Source organism: Cryptomeria japonica, chromosome 4 (genome assembly GCF_030272615.1).
Source record: "Cryptomeria japonica chromosome 4, Sugi_1.0, whole genome shotgun sequence".
NCBI classification, from domain to species: domain Eukaryota; kingdom Viridiplantae; phylum Streptophyta; class Pinopsida; order Cupressales; family Cupressaceae; genus Cryptomeria; species Cryptomeria japonica.
The window spans coordinates 350815598-350836003 of record NC_081408.1 but is presented as its reverse complement, the minus strand read 5'-3'; positions in this window follow the sequence as shown (position 1 = coordinate 350836003).

Sequence of the window (20406 nt, the reverse complement as noted above, 5' to 3'; positions counted from 1 at the left end):
ACTCACTCAAGCGGTCCTTCACTAGCCAAGAAAATCATGAGAGCAGGATACTATTGGCCATCCATGGAAAAAGATTCCTACTATTTTGTCAAAAAATGCAAGAAATGCCAAGTTCATGGAGACTTGATACATGCACTAGCACAGGAATTACAACCAATCACCACACCATGGCCTTTTTGTCATTGGGGCCTTGACCTTATGGGTAAGATCCATCCATCCTCATCCAACAACCATAAGTCCATCATTATCACTACTAAATATTTCACAAAGTGGATCGAAGTTGTTCCACTTACCGAAGTTACCGGCAAGAAGATCACCTCATTCATTCTTAATTACATCATCTGTCGGTATGGTGTACCCATGTCCATCATCACAAATAATGGACTCCCATTCAAAAATCAAGACGTCCATGAACTCTGTGAGAAATTTCACATCCAACACCACTTTTCCACTCCCTATTACCCACAAGGCAATGGTCAGGCCAAAGCATCAAACAAGAACATATTAAGAATCCTCAAGAATATAGTCAATGATGCTAGTCATGATTGGCATGTTCAATTGAATCCAACACTATGGGTGTATCAAACTAGCATTCAAATCCCTACAAGCGCAACTCCCTACTCACTAGTCTATGGAGTAGAAGCTATCTTACCTATTGAAGTTGAGATACCATCTCTATGGGTTTCCTTGCATAATATCATAGATGATGAAGCATACAGAGTATCACATCTCCAAGATTTAGAGCTACGTGATGAAAGGCGACAAGCTACATACAACCACCTCAAGGCATATCAACAGCGCATGAGCAAAAGCTACAATCATCATGTTTGGCCTCGCACATTTGAGGTAGGTGATCTTGGTCTAAGAGAGAACCCTCGAAATCAACCAAATAGGGAACATCAAGGCAAGTTTGAGTCCAATTGGCTGGGACCCTATGTCAGTACTGTCATCTTTGGGTTTGGGGCATATTAGTTGGCAACCTCCGAAGGTGAACTGCTAGTAGATCCGATCAACAACATGCACCTCAAATGGTTTCATACATAAGCTGTATAGAGTATCAGGCTCCAATTCATACCAGAAAAATATCAAAAACATTCAGAAAAAGTCCTGAAGAAAATACAAAAAAATAAAGAAAATAATAAAGAAAATCATTCATCCAAACAGTAAACAACCACTCCGGTGGCACCTTGGGTAAGTACAATGGTGAAAACATGGAAAACATACACTACTCATAAAGAATATGTTTCCATTGTCTTTCAGGCTTGTTGTGATCACATCCATCCATCATTCAAACCATGGCTTGTTATTGATCTAAAATCAGGATTATTCCTTTAGGCGCCCTGCATCCTGCTTTTCATAGTAAAATCTAAATTGGGGGCAAGGCTCTTAACCTATTGATGGAAGTGGATTCTACATTACTTATGATTTATTAAGTTCTTCATTCAAAACTAACTCACAAAATACCAAAAACATTCACAACATTCCAAAAAAAAAAAGAAAAAACATCACAAACAATCAAAAAAATGGCAACGCATCAAAACCTTTCTACATATGCATTCGAAATAGACAAAAAACAAACATTTTGAAATAATCCAATGATAATCACTTATCAAATCAGCCAATCAATCAACACAGGTATGCACAACTGTCTTAACATGGATGCATCCTTCCTTACCAAAATATAGACATGATAACACTTTCTTTGACAAGAAAGTTTTGTTTAAAGCTATCAAGTGCTTGGTCGGTTTGTTAAGTTATTTATTCATTTATATCAGGTTCCTTCGCTACTCTGGGATATCCATAAGTGATTAGAGTAGCCGAGATGGTTCCTAAGTATTGTATTGTTTATTTTCTGTGATTTATTCCAATGAAGTTCTAGGGCATGTACTAATGATGTCTACATGGGAAGTTCACTAAGCTACATGATCTTATGCAAAATACAGTCATGGATCACTATGGCTTGCTGACTATAGCATATACCTTGACCATATGAGCATGAACCATTATGAAGGGTCCATATTCTTTATCTATGTTGCTTGCTTACAAGTACAATGCTCCAAACTTGGTTCCTACTGCCTCGTCCAAGATTGATACTACCATGCTCAATGATGAAAATTAAAGCACAATGGATCGTCATTCCATCTCATTTTTATATATTGCATAATGTTGCATTCCATCCATTGATAAATTCATATAGCTGCATATCATTCATACATAGTAATGACAATGGATACTCTATTTTTCTCTTCTTCCATAGGAATGAGTCATAGGTCCTCCATATCTTCTATCTAACATCAACTCCCCCCCTCCACCTCCCCATCTCGATAATCAACATCACACACCCCACATCATGCCCCATTAACCCAATCATGCCACGTTCATCACCATCCATCTCTAACAGGAGGGGCTGCGTGCCCCATCCTAAGTCATCCTACAAGTCAAGCAAGTTACCCTGTTTGCACAGGTACATCAACTCACACACACCTAGACTATCAACAAATACTTTGATCAAGTATCTTTGAGTCTCAATAGGTAATCAATCACGGTAAACCTAGACTATAACAGGCATTTATTACAATGACCTTAGTCTCACGGGGCTGCTATGATTCATCACAAACTACCTACAATGCCAACACTATCAATTGATAAACCCATGAAACACAATCCAATGGACAATTACATCAATTGTCTAAGTCTAAATGAGTCTTTTGCTTCAAATACAGGTTGACTTCATTGGGCAATTACATCAAATGTCTAAGTCTCATCAAGTCACTTTGATTCACTTACTCAGACTTTATCCTATCCAAGCGACCAACTGACATCAACTGTCACGCTTTGACTCGATCGGGGCAATTCAACCAATTGCACTAGATTGTCCAACCAATTTTGATCTATTGTATAACATCAATCAAACGCACCAACACCGCATTTGCACCGTATCTCCTGCATGACCTAAGGGTACTCACTAGCTTGATGTTTCTTCTTATTCACTCTGATTTCTTCCATTCTTTCATTGTTATTCCTCATTTCTTCTATTCTACCTCCCCTCCAATTCTCATTCTTTTTCAAGAGATCGCTCGATTTTTCAAAAAAAATTCGGCCCATCTCTCGACGAGGCATACCATCCGCTAAATTAAAATTTATGGGGCATATTTCTTCACACCTATTTTTCTTTCTTTGAAATGATGCGACAAACCACACCGTCTCAAAGAGGGGCAAATGTAGTCACATAAATCTGTCCACTTAATTAAATGGATATTTACTATTTATTTGATTATTTAACCACTAGCCAATAGTTAATTAAATTAACATTTAATTAATTCATCTTCAATCATTCTCCGATTAATTAAATAAATTATTGAATTTATTTTAATTAATTCATTAAACCAAATTCACAATCAATTAAATAAATTAAATCATATTTATTTAATTTAACCCCTTTCCTCCTTTAAATAAATAATTAAAACATTTATTTAAATCACTAAAATCACCCCCCACTTGCATTCTCCTACAAATGCAAGTTGCAACCACAATTGAAATAAATGAATTTTTATTTTAATTAAAATCCTATTTTCCCTCACGCACCAAACCCACTTGCATCCTAAAAACCCCTTCTAGACCCTTCTAACCACTTTCTAATCATACCTAATTAGCCTAATCCATCTCCTAAATATTGTCACATTCCTAAACAACTTGAAGTCACTTCTCAAAGCCTTCAAAGTCTTTGAAAAGCATTTAATGATTTATGTGCTCAACAATTTAAACTCTAAAGTCTTCCAAACCACTAATGGCTCTTACATGACCATAAATGGCTCTTACATAACCATTTATGGTTAGCTCAACTCACCCGCATGGTTAGAGAATTTCCCTCTAACTCAACCCCCATTTAACCCATGTGTCTCCTCAAGCATTTATTGCTTTGACCATGTTTATCCTCACTAACTCTTGCACAAGAGTTTATCCATTGGATAAAGGCATTATTCCTTGAATAATAAATTTATTCATTCAACTCAAAATTAACCTAACCTCCCAAGTTAACCCCCAGGTCATGTCAAGCATTTAATGTGTATTCCTTCCCCTCTCAATGCATCTCTTGATGACATTTGTCATCCTGGGATTGGATTGAAAGCTCTCACATAGATCATAAACCCTTCAATCCCGACCCTTGTTGAGATTACTCAATCTCAACCATCCATTGCTCCATTTTTAATATAAATGGAGCTCACATTCCTATTTTCAAACACTCACAAGCATACACAAGCATACACAAGCATACACAAGCATCTAGAATTTAGCATCCATAATCCAAAAATCCTGATAGCATCTAAGTTATAGTAAATTTTAGAGAGCATTCTAGCATAACTCACATGGTCTTTTAGCTAAAATTAATCTTAGTTAATTACATAATATCTCATATTTAGTTTGTTTTATACTTGCATTGCATAGTTTAAAGCATTTTCAATCTTGAATCTCCATAAGACATCCATAGTGCAAAAAGTTGCTGAGAGCTACACTCATTTGGAACTTGGAGAGGAGAGGAACAAGGGAGGAGAAGCTACAAACATGGTGGAGGGCATTTGGAGATGTCTTGTTGCATTTCTTAGTTTCATTAAGCTTTCTTTTTTGTGTGTAGTGTCTCTCTTGATATGCTTTCTTAGGATAGTTTTTAATTTGTGATTTCTAACACTAACACTAATGTTTGTTTGTGTTTGTCTTCTTAACATCCATTCCTTTTTGCAGAGCATCAATAGTTAATATGACTCATCCTTGGGTAAGTTTTATAGGAGCTATTACATCGAATAATCATGTTAATATCTAAAGGACAACAAATCCCATGTTGAGAAGAAATTGTACACCTTCGAGTGAACCCATTGAATCTTTATTGTTAAAGCGTTTTGCCAATAAGCTCAACACTATTCCAAAAGCTAAACCATCTGAACCTAGGAAATGACAATGAGTATTGTGAATATCATGGTAATAAAGGGCACAAGAATAGAACTTATCATAAGCTTAAGAATATCTGATGTAGGAGCACCAGAGTAGTTCAAACCGACATTTGGATTTGATTCCGATGAAACATCGATCATGGTATTGGCCCGATATTGGTATGTTCTTACTGGTTGGTTTTGTAGTGTATGGAGTGAAGATTTATCAGGTTGCGGGTGGTTTGCATAGCTTGCAGATCATTGAGCGATATTTTTTTGGGCCTTGTCCGATATTTCCAAAGGACCGCATGAAGTTTTATGCATTTGAAGGTGTTCTTGTTGATTTGGGCCGACATGTTATTGTTTACACGTTTCATCATGAACTGGTTGGTTTTTAGCTGTCTTGATCAAGCTATCATTGCTTGCGAATGGTATAAAGGGAAAGTTTAGAGATTCATTTTGAAAGGAAAGAGATTAGAGGAAGAAGAGATTGAGAAAAGATGTAGTTTCCAGATAGATTCTGGTCCAGGGGGACTGAAGTCCTGACAGACTGAGGTCCAGATTAGTGCAGAACAGTGCAGACTGTTACTGGAGGCCTATTTGTTGAGCAGAAGATCTGTGGATCTTAGATTTGTGTTGTATGGATTGTTTTATAATCCTGGGCTATGGTCCAACATCTCTAGCCGCTAAAGGTTTATGTAATTCATTAAACAAATATAGTGATTGATTATCTGGTTACCAGTTATATCTTGTGTTGCTTCTATCGGTTAGGTTGCTCTTTATCTGTTTACCGGTTAGATATGGTGTTGTGTTACCAATTGTCGGTATCTTGCATGGTGTTTTATGTTATGGGCTACAAGGCGGGGATGTCCTTCATTGGATATCCCTACCTTGACTACGTCAATTTGTATTAGAGCTGGTTTATGAACTTGTTGATGGAAGAAGACCCGGTTATGTGCCGATTGGTTGGAAAGGAAGTTGAGGTAGCTTGTAGACTTGTTCATATTGTCAAACATAAGGAAGTACAAGGCTCACAAGTAGATTGCCAAACCTAGAGTTTGAGCTTGAGGCAGTTAGTGGGTGGAGACTTGAACAGATTGCCAAACTGAGGCAAGCTGGAGGGTGGACCGGTAGATCGCCAAGAAGACGCAACCAGAACCTGTAGTCAGACCGTTGAACCCCTAAGGCAGTTGCAAGTACTACTGATAGATCATCAAACCAGATCAAGTGATGGGACCCACTTTTCAATTAACCCCGAGAGTCTAATGCAAGAGGACCAAAGTAGTTCAAACCGACATTTGGATTTGATACTGGTATTGGTATGTTCTTACCGGTTGGTTTTGTAGTGTATGGAATGAAGATGAATTGGGTTGTGGGTGGTTTTTGTAACTTGTGGATCATTGAGAGATGTTGTTTTGGGCCTTGTCTAATGTTTCTGGAGGACTGGATGAAGTTTTGTGCATTTGAAGATGTTCTTGTTGATTTGGACTGACTTGTTATCGTTTACACATTTCATCATGAACCAGTTGGTCTTTGGCCGACTTGATCGAACTATCATTTCTTGTAGATGGTATAAAGGGAAAGTGTAGAGATTCATTTTGAAAGGATAGAGATTGGAGGAAGAAGAGATCAAGTGAAGATGTAGTTTCTAGAGAGATTCTGGTTCAGGAGGACTAAAGTCTGGATGGACCGAGGTCCGGATCAGTGCAGAATAGTGCAGACTATTACCGGAGGCCATTTTGTTGAGAAGAAGATCTATGGATCTTATATTTGTGTTGTATGGATTGTTTTGTAATCCTGGGTTGAGGTCCAACATGTGTAGCCATTGAAGGCTTATGTAATTCATTAGATAGATATAGTGATTAATTTATTTGGTTATCGGTTATATCTTGTGTTGCTTCTACCAGTTACGTTTCTCTTTATCTTTTTACCAGTTAGATCTGGTGTTGTGTTATGAGTTGTTGATAATTTGCATGGTATTTTGTGTTATGGGCTGCAAGGTGGGGATGTCCTTCATTAGATCTCCCTACCTTGATAGCATCAATCTCATTGAGGACCTTAATGAGAGTGGCACAATTGAAGCTGAGGGTTGTTCATCCAATGAAGAACATGCAGTGTTTAAGGATCCTTTTCCTAAATGTGATAAAGGAAAATCTCCCAAGACTACTTCCGATGCTAATACAAATTATGGAAATTTCTCCTGTGAGGATACAATAAACCACATTATTGAGATGGACCATCATGTCTCTACCATAGTTGTGATAGATAAATCCCCTAAATGAATTGTAACAACCCGTTGAGTTAAGTTGACCTTGCAAGGTACCATGTCTAAACCCACTTCCTCATCCAACCAATATTACCTTGTTGACCAGCTTGGAAAAACACCTACCCATATATCCATTCTTGAGCTATTATGCATATGCCCTTCACATAAGGCTATTCTAGACAAAATGGTACAAGATATTTTTGTACCTAGTGACCTACATGCAAATCAGCTCAAGCCATGGTGGGACACCTATCTTACCCTCATTACCTTATTTTTACTAAGGAAGACAATGCACCTCTCTACATCGAAGTTTTATCCATAAACATCAAATAAAGTGAGTCCTGATAGTTGGAGTAGCTGGTCTAAACATTTGTACTTCAAGATTAGTTCTAGCATTGGTATTTTTTAAATGGGTTATGGATTCAAAGAAGAAGATAACAATAAAATCCTATGATGATGATGAGCACTCATCCAAAGGAACAGTCACCCTATCAAATTAGAGCTGGGCCAATAATACATGATGTGGTTTGCCAAGTCTTAGATCTTGATCTCACTTACAAGATACTTTAGGGTCATCCTTGGATCCATGCTATGTAATTCATTCCTTCAACATGCCATCAATGGATTAAGTTTCCACATAATGGCATAGAAGTTACTATTCTGCTAATCCAAATTTATATCTCTATTGTAAAAAAATTCATCATAAGCCCAAAGCTATCATGCCTATCAACCGAGAAGCTAGTGCATCTTCATCCTATGTTGATCCTACATCATTAAAAGATTCTACTTCAAGGAAACCTAAGATCAAGGCTAAGGTCATAGATAAAGGAATGTGGGAATATAGTTTGCAACAATCCATGTATCTTAGACAACTTATGGATTCCCCTAAGACCTATGACATACCACAATCATTACAACCTATAACAATAGTTACTATTAAATGGGATCCCACAATTTTTAAACTAAATGGGGTGAAATGGAAGATGAAGACCTTTTCAAGATATTGTTTAAGGTGTTGGGATAAGGTGTCTCAACCTTGGAGTCTTAACATTGGTTATTTAATAATTGATTTATTCTAATTTGTTAGTTTCCTAAGTTGCCTTTCACTTTGTGGGTCATCTTGGTGAGGTGGCATCCTACATGGTAGTGGTGAGATGGCATATCCCTTTTTAAAAAAATTAGTTTCTACTTGGAAGATTCTACATTTTGGGAAGGTGTTGTCATATATTTCCAGTTTGGACTGGAAATTAATTTGGCAATTTCCTATGTTGACTAAAGAGCATTCTTTTGTATTTTCTATTATGGATTGGAGTTGTGTTTGAGAAGCTAATATTTATGGTGGAGTTCACTTTTGAAAAGTGGTGTGAGGTAAGAAAAGTGCCTATTCCTAGTTATTGGAGTTGCTAGGTTGAACATGCATTGCATTTGGCAAGATAATTGTGTTGGGTGAGATAGGTGTTAGTGCTTTGTAAAGTTGCTATGTGCAATGTGTCATGGGGATGGTAATTATATTATTTATGACACAACTTACCTCTTAGGCTTTGAAGTTGGTTTTGGAAACCATGGGAGCCTTCCTCTTTGTGTTGAGTTTTATAAATGTGTGGTGCCTTGGCTTATTTTGGATGAGAGGTTGAATATTTTGAGAGACATCATTATGCTATCGAAATTACTCCCGAATCCAGTAATAGTGTGAAGACTCTTGGAGAGAATAACTTTGAGATTGTATTGTAACTGTTTTTGTTGCTAATTAATGCAATTGATTTATTTGTTTAGAGTGTGGGTTTTTTCTCGAAAGGGTTTTCCCATTTATATGTTGTGTTATGAGTTTATTCTATCCTAAATATTCATTAATGTTTAATTAGATGTGCATCTGAATCTGTATTTGTTTAAGGGTTTAGATTTTTGCATTCACTCTCTTGATAGTTTAGTGTCAGAAGTTGTATTCTGCTACCTGGTTTCCCTTTAGTTGGTATTAGAGTCTAATCACCTTTGATCTTAGTTGTGGGGATTGTTGGGTTTATTGTACTGATCTAAGTTTAAGTGGGATTTTTGTAGAAGTGGTTTTCTGGATATCCTATAGCAAAAAACATATGGCAAGTAGATTTGGAAGGATTGAGATGGAGAATGATTATTTTGGTGAAGCATTGGTTGTAACTTTGGTAACACAAGCATCTATTTTTACATGATATCACATAGAGATTGGTTCTCAAAATATGAATAATTTAATGGTGGAAAGGTGTACATCAGTGACGATTCTCTTCTAGAAATAGTTGGATCTAGAAGAGTCTAAATTAAATTCCCCAATGGAAGAGTAAATGGATTTGATGGAGTGTTGCATTACCCAAGTTTGGTATGAAACCTCCTTTTAGTGAATAAATTGAATGATGTAGGTGTGTGAGTTGTCTTCTTGAGTGGAGGATGTAAGATGACTAGAGGAGTTCAGATAGGAACCTTGTTCAAGATAGATGCATGCAATGTTTAGTGCAATAGTTATTTTGATAAGTCGAAGAAGAATAAATCTTTAGATTATTCATCCTCACTATCGAATAAAGCAATGTCAAAATCTGTTGCATCTACTTCTGATGGTCATGCTTTTTGGGTACCAAAGGGTGCTCATTCTTTGGAAATGAAGCTTCCAACAGAGAAGACAATGTTATGGCACCAGAGACTTGGCCATATTGGGAAGAAGAGCCTTTAAACCTTGAAATATAAGTCTTGTAGAAGGTCTTGAAGATTGCAATCTTGAGTTTGACTTTTGTAAACATTGTATCTTTGGTAAACAAAACCATGTGTAATTTTATAAAAGTTCTTATGTCTTCTGGGGTGTTGGACTACATTCATGTAGATTTGTTTGGTCCTATAAATATTCCTTCGTTATCAAAATATGTATATTTTATATCTTTCATAGATGATTATAGTAGGACATTTGTTTATTTCCTCATGAGTAAGGCTAAAGTCTTTAGTCGATTTAAGGATTTTAAATCTTTGGTTGAAAATCGGGCTAGTGAAAAGATTAGATGTTTGAGAACTAACAATGGTGGTGAGTTTTGTTCTTCATTGTTTGATAAGTTTTGTAAAGAGCATGGGATTGAAAGACATGAGACAACTCCATACACCCCTCAGGAGAATGGAGTTGTAGAGAGAATGAACAAGAGATTGATGGAGAGGGCTAAGAGTATGCTGAGTGGTGTTGGCCTTGAGAAGAAATTTTGGGTTGAAGTTGTAGCCACTACATGTTATCTGATTAATAAATCTCCTACACCAATTCTTGTTGACAAGACACCCATGGAGGCATGGTTTGGTAAAAAGACTTCATTAGGGAATCTCATAGTTTTTGGTTGTGAGGCATATGCACATGTGCCAAGTGAGAAGAGGTCTAAGTTGGAAAAAAAGGTAGTTAAATGTATCTTTATTGGCTATGGTGTTAGTGTGAAAGGGTAAAAGCTTTGGGATCCAGTGGCCCAAAAGGTTCCATTATATTATTGTATCTATAAAAAGAGGAGAAGAAGGAGGTAGTTCATTTCCACATACTCTAGGAAGAGATGAACTACATACTTCTGGTGGACCTGATGATGAGGAGAGAACTAGAAACTCTGCTAATTCCAAAGAAGATAAAGAACCTCAATCTCAGTCTTTGAGGAGGTCTATGTGTGATAGGAAATGTGGATTTATAATCCAAATCACCCCATAAAGGCCCCTTTTATTTTGTTTAGGATTGTGGCATTATTTTTGATCGAGCAAGTATTAAGGTTGCAGTTCATGTGTGCCTGCCACGTGTTGGCATGACACCTCTTTTTGATAGCCTCATCTTCTTGTGCCATGGGGCCGTGCTCGAATGCCACATGGAATTTTCATTTTCAATCCCATGAGTTTTGTTCATAGTTTGAGGGGATGCAATTTGGGAGACACATGTCTACTTTGCAGGATGTTTTGAGGTTGTAGCTTGCCCGAGGGTGAGACTCCCTATCCTACCACCGCGTATCACTTCAAAGAGAATATTGGAAGTTCCATGTGTCAGTGTAATAGAAAGCAGGACCACTTGTGAGGCATCACTAATGTACTAAGTAGTTGCCAACTAGTTTTGGGCATCCTTCCAAGTATGTCCATGAGGTTGTTGTAGTGAAATGGTCATGATGATGATTTTGATCCTGATAGTGGAAAGGTATATTCTTGGTTGAGCTATAGGCCAAAAGCAATCATCACTTTCATGGTATTTGATGACTTTGTAGAAAGATGATTGGGGCCATCTGGCGTAGTATTAGGATGTTTTTTTTGTTCTCATAGTAGTGGGTGGTTAGTCCTCTATTTAATTCAGAGTGCTTGTAAGATTAAGGGCTTCTAGACTTTTGTTTTTGAATATAGAGAATGTCTCTAGACTAGGACTTGAAGCCTAAATGTTGTTTTTGTTTTTCTGAATAAAAGTGATCAAATTGTGCTGTGAGCCTTTTTGACTATTTTGTTCAATATTAATTGATGGTTTTTTGTGTGTTTTTGTATTCAATGCAGACTTTAGTGATGTATGCATAACTCTTCTAGTTGAATCATGTTATGTACTCTTTCATTCTGGTAGATATTCATGTATGCTTTGCTTTATGTCATTTCAAAGGTCTTTGAATATAATTTAAATTTTTCATAAGGCATGTAGATTGTTGAATAGGCCTTAGAATAACATATGTATGAAATTCTTTGTGCTAGTTGTTCAACAGAAATTTAGATCAGGTGCCTCACCTTAGATTCGTTGGATTTTATGTTTTTTCTCCCTTTTCTCTCTAGTAAATGAAGAGCCAACTTATAAAATCCCAGAGATTACTCAATGAAAAACATAGGTTCTACAAAACTGAGTTTCCCATAAGGTTGTGTGAGTAAAAGAAATTTTAGGCATCAACAATTCTTTTTCTGGCACGCTTGGTGGGACCAAAAATAGGAAATATGCAAAAGTGGGTGTATGAGCTATGATCCTGTACTAGAAGTCAGACTTCCTTAAATCCAAATTAATTGGTACTGCCTTTAGTAGTAGTCCAACCTAGAGGTTCAAGAGTAGGTGTTCAAATACCAATTCAAGCCCCTATGAAAATGGCTATTCATTCTCCTAGGAATTTTGTCACATGGAATAGTGGGAGCCCACTTAGTCTACCTATGCCCCCTAACCAATGGGACCCTATTTCTGCATCCTCTCTGAAAGCTTTCCCAAAATTTACTGGAGAGGATTCCAAAACTCCTATGGAACACTTGTAGGATGTGGTAGATGTATGCACTGTGCATAACGTCAGAAAGAAGAATCTGGCATTAAGGCTGCTCATAGCTTCCCTTAAAGGAAAAGCTCAATATTGGTATGAATCCTTACAAATGAACTCAATTACTGATAGGGACTAGCTCAGAGACCATCTTTTCAAGTGATTTACTAAAAAGGGTAACAAATCCTCCCTGCTTCAGCAAATAATAGCCATAAAGTGGGATCCTCAGTAAGTCATTATTGATTTTAATACCAAGTTTTGTTGGCATTATACACTCAGACGAGAATAGTTGATGGCAACCAACTAGTAACATGGTTCTCAGCTTACACAGACAATAGACATCATTTATCGGCACTGGCAGGCACTACAAAGGTTATTCTCACTAGCATTTATTCTACACCACCATAAGATCTTACCGGTACTCCCAGTCGACATGAAAATTATATTGTATAGCCGACATGATGTATTGTAAAGACTCATATATGTATGAGATCTTATAGGTCATTTTGTAAGTGTAAAAAAGTATGTATGGTATGTAAGTGAAGTAAGGATATGTAATTAGGTAATGAATATGAGAGCAAATATCTGTATATGAATTTTGATGTAATAATTTTATGAGCGAAGAAAGGTTTATGGTAGAGGTATTTGATAGAGCTTAAACCGGTACTGAATCCAACATTGCAGATGCTATTTTTAGTAGTACATCATCATTGGAATTAATCATCCAATTTTGTAGTCAGTGTGACTCCTTTTGTGATTGAGCAGTGAGCTCTAGGCTGTTGGTCTTCTTGCATGTGGAGGCCCCTATTGTATAAGTAATATTTATTCATATTGGCCAGTGAGTAAATATTGTGAATCACAAATCCCACTAGGGTTTTTCCCCTACCAGGTTTCCTCGGCAAAAATATATGTGTTATGGCATGCATTGATGGTTATACTATTATTTCTCTTTATTGCTTTATTTCTTGTTTACCAGTACACTAATTTGGGTCGTAAAGTTGCAAAGAAGTTTAAATCTTTTGTTTACCAGTTAGACATTGATTCAGCGCCCCCTCTCAGTGTTTTTGGGACTGATAAAGTATCTAACAATTGGTATCAGAGCCTAGTCCTCTATTTGTAGAAGCCTAACAACTTGAGGAAGATTCTTAAACCAGTACCAATGGAAAGTTTGAGACAACAGTTGGAAGGAGCCCTTGAATATTTTGATGCAAAAAAATTGAAGAATATCAAACTGGAAGATGAACTTAGAACTTCTCGAGAATGTATCAAAGCACTTCAAGATAACCTGGCTATAGAATAGAATAAGAGAAAATAAATACATGTGCAATTGCAAAATCAAGATGATGAAGAAAAAGAAATTCTCAAATATATTGCAGAGAAATTGAGACAAGAGAATAGTAACATGAAGAATGAGATGCAAGATTTAACCATGAGACTATGCAAGGATATTGAAGATAGAAAGAAGAATGAGGAAGATTTGGCCAAAAGACTTAATGAAAGTTTAGATGAATCTCTAAGGCTTAGTTATGAAAATGATATGCTTAAAACTGATTTGATTCACATGGAGCATGACAAAGAGGAACATTTTAGACAAGTTAGCACTTTGGAAAGTGAGTTGGTCACTGCAAATGAATACAAAGACAAATTCAAGAAGAGTTTAGATAATCTTGATGATATGCTAAAAACTTAGAAACCTGATGGAGAAATAGTTGGACTTTGATTTGAACATGGAGAAAGTTCTGGGACTTGAAACAATCATGATCACAACAAATCAGTAAGGAAACCTAATGCTTATAAATTTAATGGAAAATGTTTTAATTGCAACAAATTTGGTCGTAGAGAAAATCAGTGCAGATTTAGGAATAATCAGAATACAAACTTACCCACTGGTCAATGTTCCAAATGCAATAGAAATGGTCATAACTCAGACAATTGCAGAATGAATCTGAAATGCTATGTTTGTGTTAGATTTGGACATTTATCTAATCAATGCAGAACTCAAACTGGTCAAGGTTACAGAAAGGCTATTGAGAGAAATAATGTAACTTATTATGCATGTAACAAGATTGGGCATATTACAAAATTTTATAGAAGCAAGACTATATCGGAGAATAATAAAGGATCCAATAACAAAGGCAAAGAAAAGGTGACTAAAATCAAGCAAGAATTTTCAAAACAATGGGTTAGGAAGAGAGATCAAATTAGTGATGAATCTGTCTCTGCACCGACAAAACAGGGTAATTTTGCACCAGCAGGAGGTTCTTCATCTAACTAAGGAATAATCCTTAGGGGTAAGGCAAAAAATTGAAAATCATGCATTTACCCTTGGTTGGGGGTAAAAAGTTATATTTATTCTTTACCGACAGATATGTGGAGTTTTCACTTCACCGGCGAAGCATTTATTGAGGTTGTAAGTCAATTTTTGGTTATAAAGGCATTGTAACCTCTCATTTCAATTCACCAAGCATCCAAGCATTTCAAGAGAGAGAAAATGAGAAAAGGCATTCTAAAGGTGAAGAAACAAAGGCCTTTTCAGAGCATTCAAGGATTTCATAGTTAAAAGGTATTTATCTTTCGCAATGGCATCTTCATCTTCTGTTCTTGAATTCGTAGCAAACCCCACTATTGTGGAAAACATTAAACGACCTAGACCCAGTTTCAAGATCATTCCTAAGATAGCAAAACAGGATGACTCTATTGGTGCATTTTCTAAAATCTCGAAGGGAGTTGTGTTTACTGAAGACCCTAGGGCATACATACATTGCGACATAGAAAGTTTAGGGTCTGAAGATTTGATGAACATGTACATAAATGTAATCACTAACAAGAATGGGGTAGTGAAACCAAAACATAAGGTAGTTGAGGATTTAGGTTTCATACACATCCTCCATATGCCAGAATTCTTAGATGAAGCCATCTCTATGTCCTTAGCAGGGTTCACAGAGAATTTATATCGTTGGACTCAGTATTTAACATTACCAAGGAAGCTATGAGGGCTGTTACTGGTTTACCCTCCACTAGTTCTAGACCCAACAAGAAGAAGAAAATCCCTAACAAGGAAATTATGAGCTTAACCGATGCTACATATGACAACCGATCACTTAGGGTCAATGAAATAAAGGATAAAAATGTTAAATTTGCTAGCATGGTCATTGGATATAAAGTTGGTCATACAAATAGGTTGAATTATGTGTCAAGTTCATGCATTCACAGTGCACATGAGATGATTATAAACAATACAAAGATTGATATTTGTGAATGGTTAAAGGATGAATTGATAGAGAATTTGGACAAGATAAAAGGCGATAAGAAAGGAACCTTAAAATTTGGAAGTCTGTTAGTATGTTTAATGCTTTACTTTTCAAAGGAGATCCCCGATATGGGACATAAGGATTTTGCCTATGATATTTCTGTTGGAAAATAGATAAAGGAGGCAATTACCAGTATAGGAGATAACAGTGGTGAGATGGTTAAAGACTACTTCAAGAATTTCCAAACTAAGATGAAAAAGAGGGAAAGGATTCCATAGAGCATCATAGATAAATATGAAAAATAAATATGCTTTGTAGTGAAGAGAGATGATATCAGGATGGAACAGTTAGACCTAGAACTGTATGGATCACTGAAATGGGATATGAGGTGGACTCTCACATCTTGGACTCATATGCTAAAATACTCCTAGATGCTCCATTGAAACCAACAAAGAAAATATCTGGTAATGCTGAAACCATTGAAAGTGATGTTGCTATGATGAAGCAGAGAAAGAAAAGAGACAAATTCATGAAAGATTCTTCTAGGATGGTAAAAGATGTTACAAAAGGTTTGATGAATCTTAGCGGTATTGTTGCTAGTGTGATAGAAAGTCAATCAGAGCAAACACTAGTAGCTCACATTTCCCCTGTGGCTACTTCTTCATTCTGACAATGACAGGGCAGCTAAATTTAGGAGAGTGAATAGGAAGAAAAGAAAACCCTCACCGACACCTTCTCCATCTCTGAAGAAGTCTAGGACACAAAGAAAGAAACAACAGGCTATAAGAGAGTCGATTGGTCAAAAGAAGAAGGTGACTCCAAAGAAGAAAGAAGAACCTAAAGCACCGGTTACTCTTACACCAGAAGAGTTGATCAATAAAATTACACAAGAAGGTAACCTTACAAATGTCAATAAACTTTATAATTCTTTCAAAGATTCAGATAAGGACACTATAGAGGAAAGCATTATTTTGCACATTGACATATACAAGAAAGTTCTTATTGAGGTTGTAGATGATCTGCCTAATGATTTGTATTTGAGGTTAGAGGCTAAAAGAATGTCGGTAATGGAATTGGATAAGAAATTAAAAGTAGAGGCTCTACTCGCTGTGCATCTTATTAACTCCAAACAAGAAATTGATGACTTAATTTTAGAGGCAAATAGAACAGTTTTTTGAGTGGTCACCGGTAGGTCAATCTTATGGCTAAAGTAAATTGTAGATGAAATGACAGAAAAATGGGAGATATTTTTTGTGGAAAAACATAAGGAAGAAGAAAAGGATAGACAAAAAATGGATGTTTTTTGCAAAGGTATATCAGAAGGATAAAAGTAAAGGTAAAATTGGTAGTGTACCTGATATAACGGTCAAGGATAACCTTCCTCCACCACTACAAGACACCTCACCAATAACTGCAAAGGTTAAAACAACTGAAGCTACAAATAATGAGATCTCTGAGTCACCGGTCAACACTATTGACTCTCAAAACATTGAGAAACTGGTAGAAGTAGAAATTGAAGCACGAACTAAAATTGGAAAAGAACCAGAACAGATCACATCTGAACCGATAGTAGATTCAAGCAAGGAAGGAAAAGAGAAAGAGGAAACTATGAAGGCAGTTGAACTAATTTCTGTTGAAGCTAAAAGAAAAATTAGTATAGAACCTAGTACATCTTCCTTGGACTTTAGGCCGACCAATGTCACTGATGTTTTATTAGATTATATCAAGAGGATCACAAATTGCAACACCTTAGCATTTAAGGCCATTGATGATACTTTAACTATTTTGAAAATGACTGCACCGACATGTAAATTTGATCATATTGATGGATCTTTAGGTAAATTGGACACATTGTCCAAATTTATTGCTTCAAATATTCTAACTGTGGACAAAATGAATGAAGAGACTGTTAAGGAAAGGGTGAATAAGGAGAAAAGTGAATTCTTTGATAAGACTATCAACGACTGTATTGAGCATATTGATTCTTTATTATCGACACTTAATTCCATTATTTTGGAATATAAAGAATTGTATAAGGAAGCATGCAATCCTCACAACCTAATAGAAGACATTGAGGAAGAGATAAAGAAAACACAAAAAGAGATTGATGATATAGTAGATAACATGACAGGTTCTTCGAAACTTACTTCAGTTTTTTATCAAGAAATGGCAATTTTTGAAGAAAAGAGTGAGAAATTAGAAAAGGTAAAAGCAAAGATAAGAATGAAGACCTGAGAGCTGAAAAATAAAATTGGTCCTAGACTAGACAACCTTTTAACTCAACGGATTGAACTGTCTAAAGAAACAATTCAAGAAGAAAGATCACCGGAGCAACATATGCATTATCTAACCAGGATGATGCAATAGACTGAAACCATTATTTCTGACAGCACTAAATTCATGCAGAGTCTTAATCTGATTTTGGCAGATATCTTTCAGATTGTATACAACTGGTTACAAGATATGAGGTAGAATTTTGAATTTTGAATTTCTTTTTTTGACATCCTTTGTCATTGATGTCAAAGGGGGAGTTATAGTATGGGATAAAAATGTACAGAAGAGATCATTTGCTCAAGGGGAGCACTCTTATTTTTGGATCATTTTTGGATATCAGTTTTTGGATTTTTCTCATGAGTGTTGCCATCAATGCCAAAGGGGGAGATTGTTGGCATTATACACTCAGATGAGAATAGTTGATGTTGTCATTGATGGCAACCAACTAGTAACATGGTTCACAACTTACAACAGCAATAGACATCATGTACCGGCAACGACAGGCACTACAAAGATTATTCTCACCGGCATCCATTCTACATCGATAGAAGATCTTATCGGCACTCCCAACCGACATGGAAATTATATTGTTTTGTGTTGTAATTATATTGTATAGCTGACATGATGTATTGTAAAGACTCATATATGTATGAGATCTTATAGGTCATTTTGTAAGTGTAAAAAAGTATGTATGGTATGTAAGTGAAGTAAGGATATGTAATTAGGTAATGAATATGAGAGCAAATATTTGTATATGCATTTTGATGTAATAATTTTATGAGCGAATAAGAGAAGAGAAGAGCAAAGAAAGGTTTATGGTAGAGGTATTTGACAAAGCTTAAACCGGTACTAAATCCAGCATTGTAGATGCTATTTTGAGAAGTACATCGTCATTGGATTTAATCATCCAATTTTGTAGTTAGTGTGACTCCTTTTGTGATTGAGCAGTGAGCTCTAGGCTGTTGGTCTTCCTGCATGTGTAGGCCCCTATTGTATAAGTAATATTTATTCATATTGGCCAATGAGTAAATATTGTGGGTCACAAATCTCACCTAGGTTTTTCCCCTACTGGGTTTCCTTGCCAAAATATCTGTGTTATGGTGTGCATTAATGGTTATACTATTATTTATCTTTATTGCTTTATTGCTTGTTTACTGGTACATTGATTTGGGTTGTAAAGTTGCAAACAAGTTTAAATCTTTTGTTTATCAGTTAGACATTGATTCACCCCCCCTCTTAGTGTCTTTGGAACTAATCAAGTATTTAACAAGTTTCACAAGACCTGACAGAGGATCCCTATCACTTCCCATACTCCTGTTGATATGGTGTTCATATTTTATCTCTGTAGGTCTCGGGGACAACTGAGAGGCAGGGGGGTGAATCAGTTGTCTAATAAATTCAAACCAAAATCTTATTAACCAACTTATTGCTTAATATCGGTAAGACAGTTAATTGTGCCAGTAAACAATGTTAATGGGAAATGTTGTACCGGTAAGAATTAATGCATGAAACATAAGCACAAAGTCAACCACAACACATGACACAAATATTTGTACGTGGAAACCTTGTAAGGGGAAAAACCACGGTGGGAAACCTTACCCACAATCAGATGATACTACTATAGATAGTAAGTGTACAAAGAGGGGTCTGCACATGCAGAAAGGCCAACAGCCTAGAGCTCACTGCTCAAACACAAATGGGAGTCACACTGACTACAGTTGGATGGTTAAATCCTATGAGAATGTACTGCACAAAATAGCATCTTCATATGCTAGATTCAGTACCAGTGTAATGCTGATATGCTTTTCCAAAAACCTAATTCCACTTTCAAATGATGTCTTCGTGTATATCTCTACTTGATCTCACATATACCCTTCCTTAAATCTTTTTCACATTCCACATCTGATCTTACAAATAAGATCTTACATTTATACCATACCCTAAGACCAATTTTAGTAGGGCAGCTCTACAAGATATTACAATAAAACATTTTACAAATAATACAATATCCGATGCAATAACTGATTGAACATGTCAGCTTAATGCATTTACAACAATAATAAATCATCTCCATAGCGTGCCATGCTGATCTGGAAAAGATAAACCTGTCGGTGTAACCCTAGATAACCTAGACCTATTTACCGATAAAAGAAAATATGCAAATAAGAATATACCAATGATATTATTTCAAGGAAAAGTGTCCACATGATGTCTTCGACATTACCAAGTGTCTTCCATGTCATTGCATGTACCGGTGAACATTATATCCTGCCGGTTAACTATATACTGGTGATTGTTTGAGCATTTTACTGATTGTTGGTGAATGTTGCTGGATCTCCAAAGTAGGTGTGTTAGTAGGTGTTGACATCAATGAAAAAACCATACCAAAATACCAACAATCTCAAGGCATTCAACTCTGATATATCAGTCATGATTCAATCCCTTGGCAAGAATAC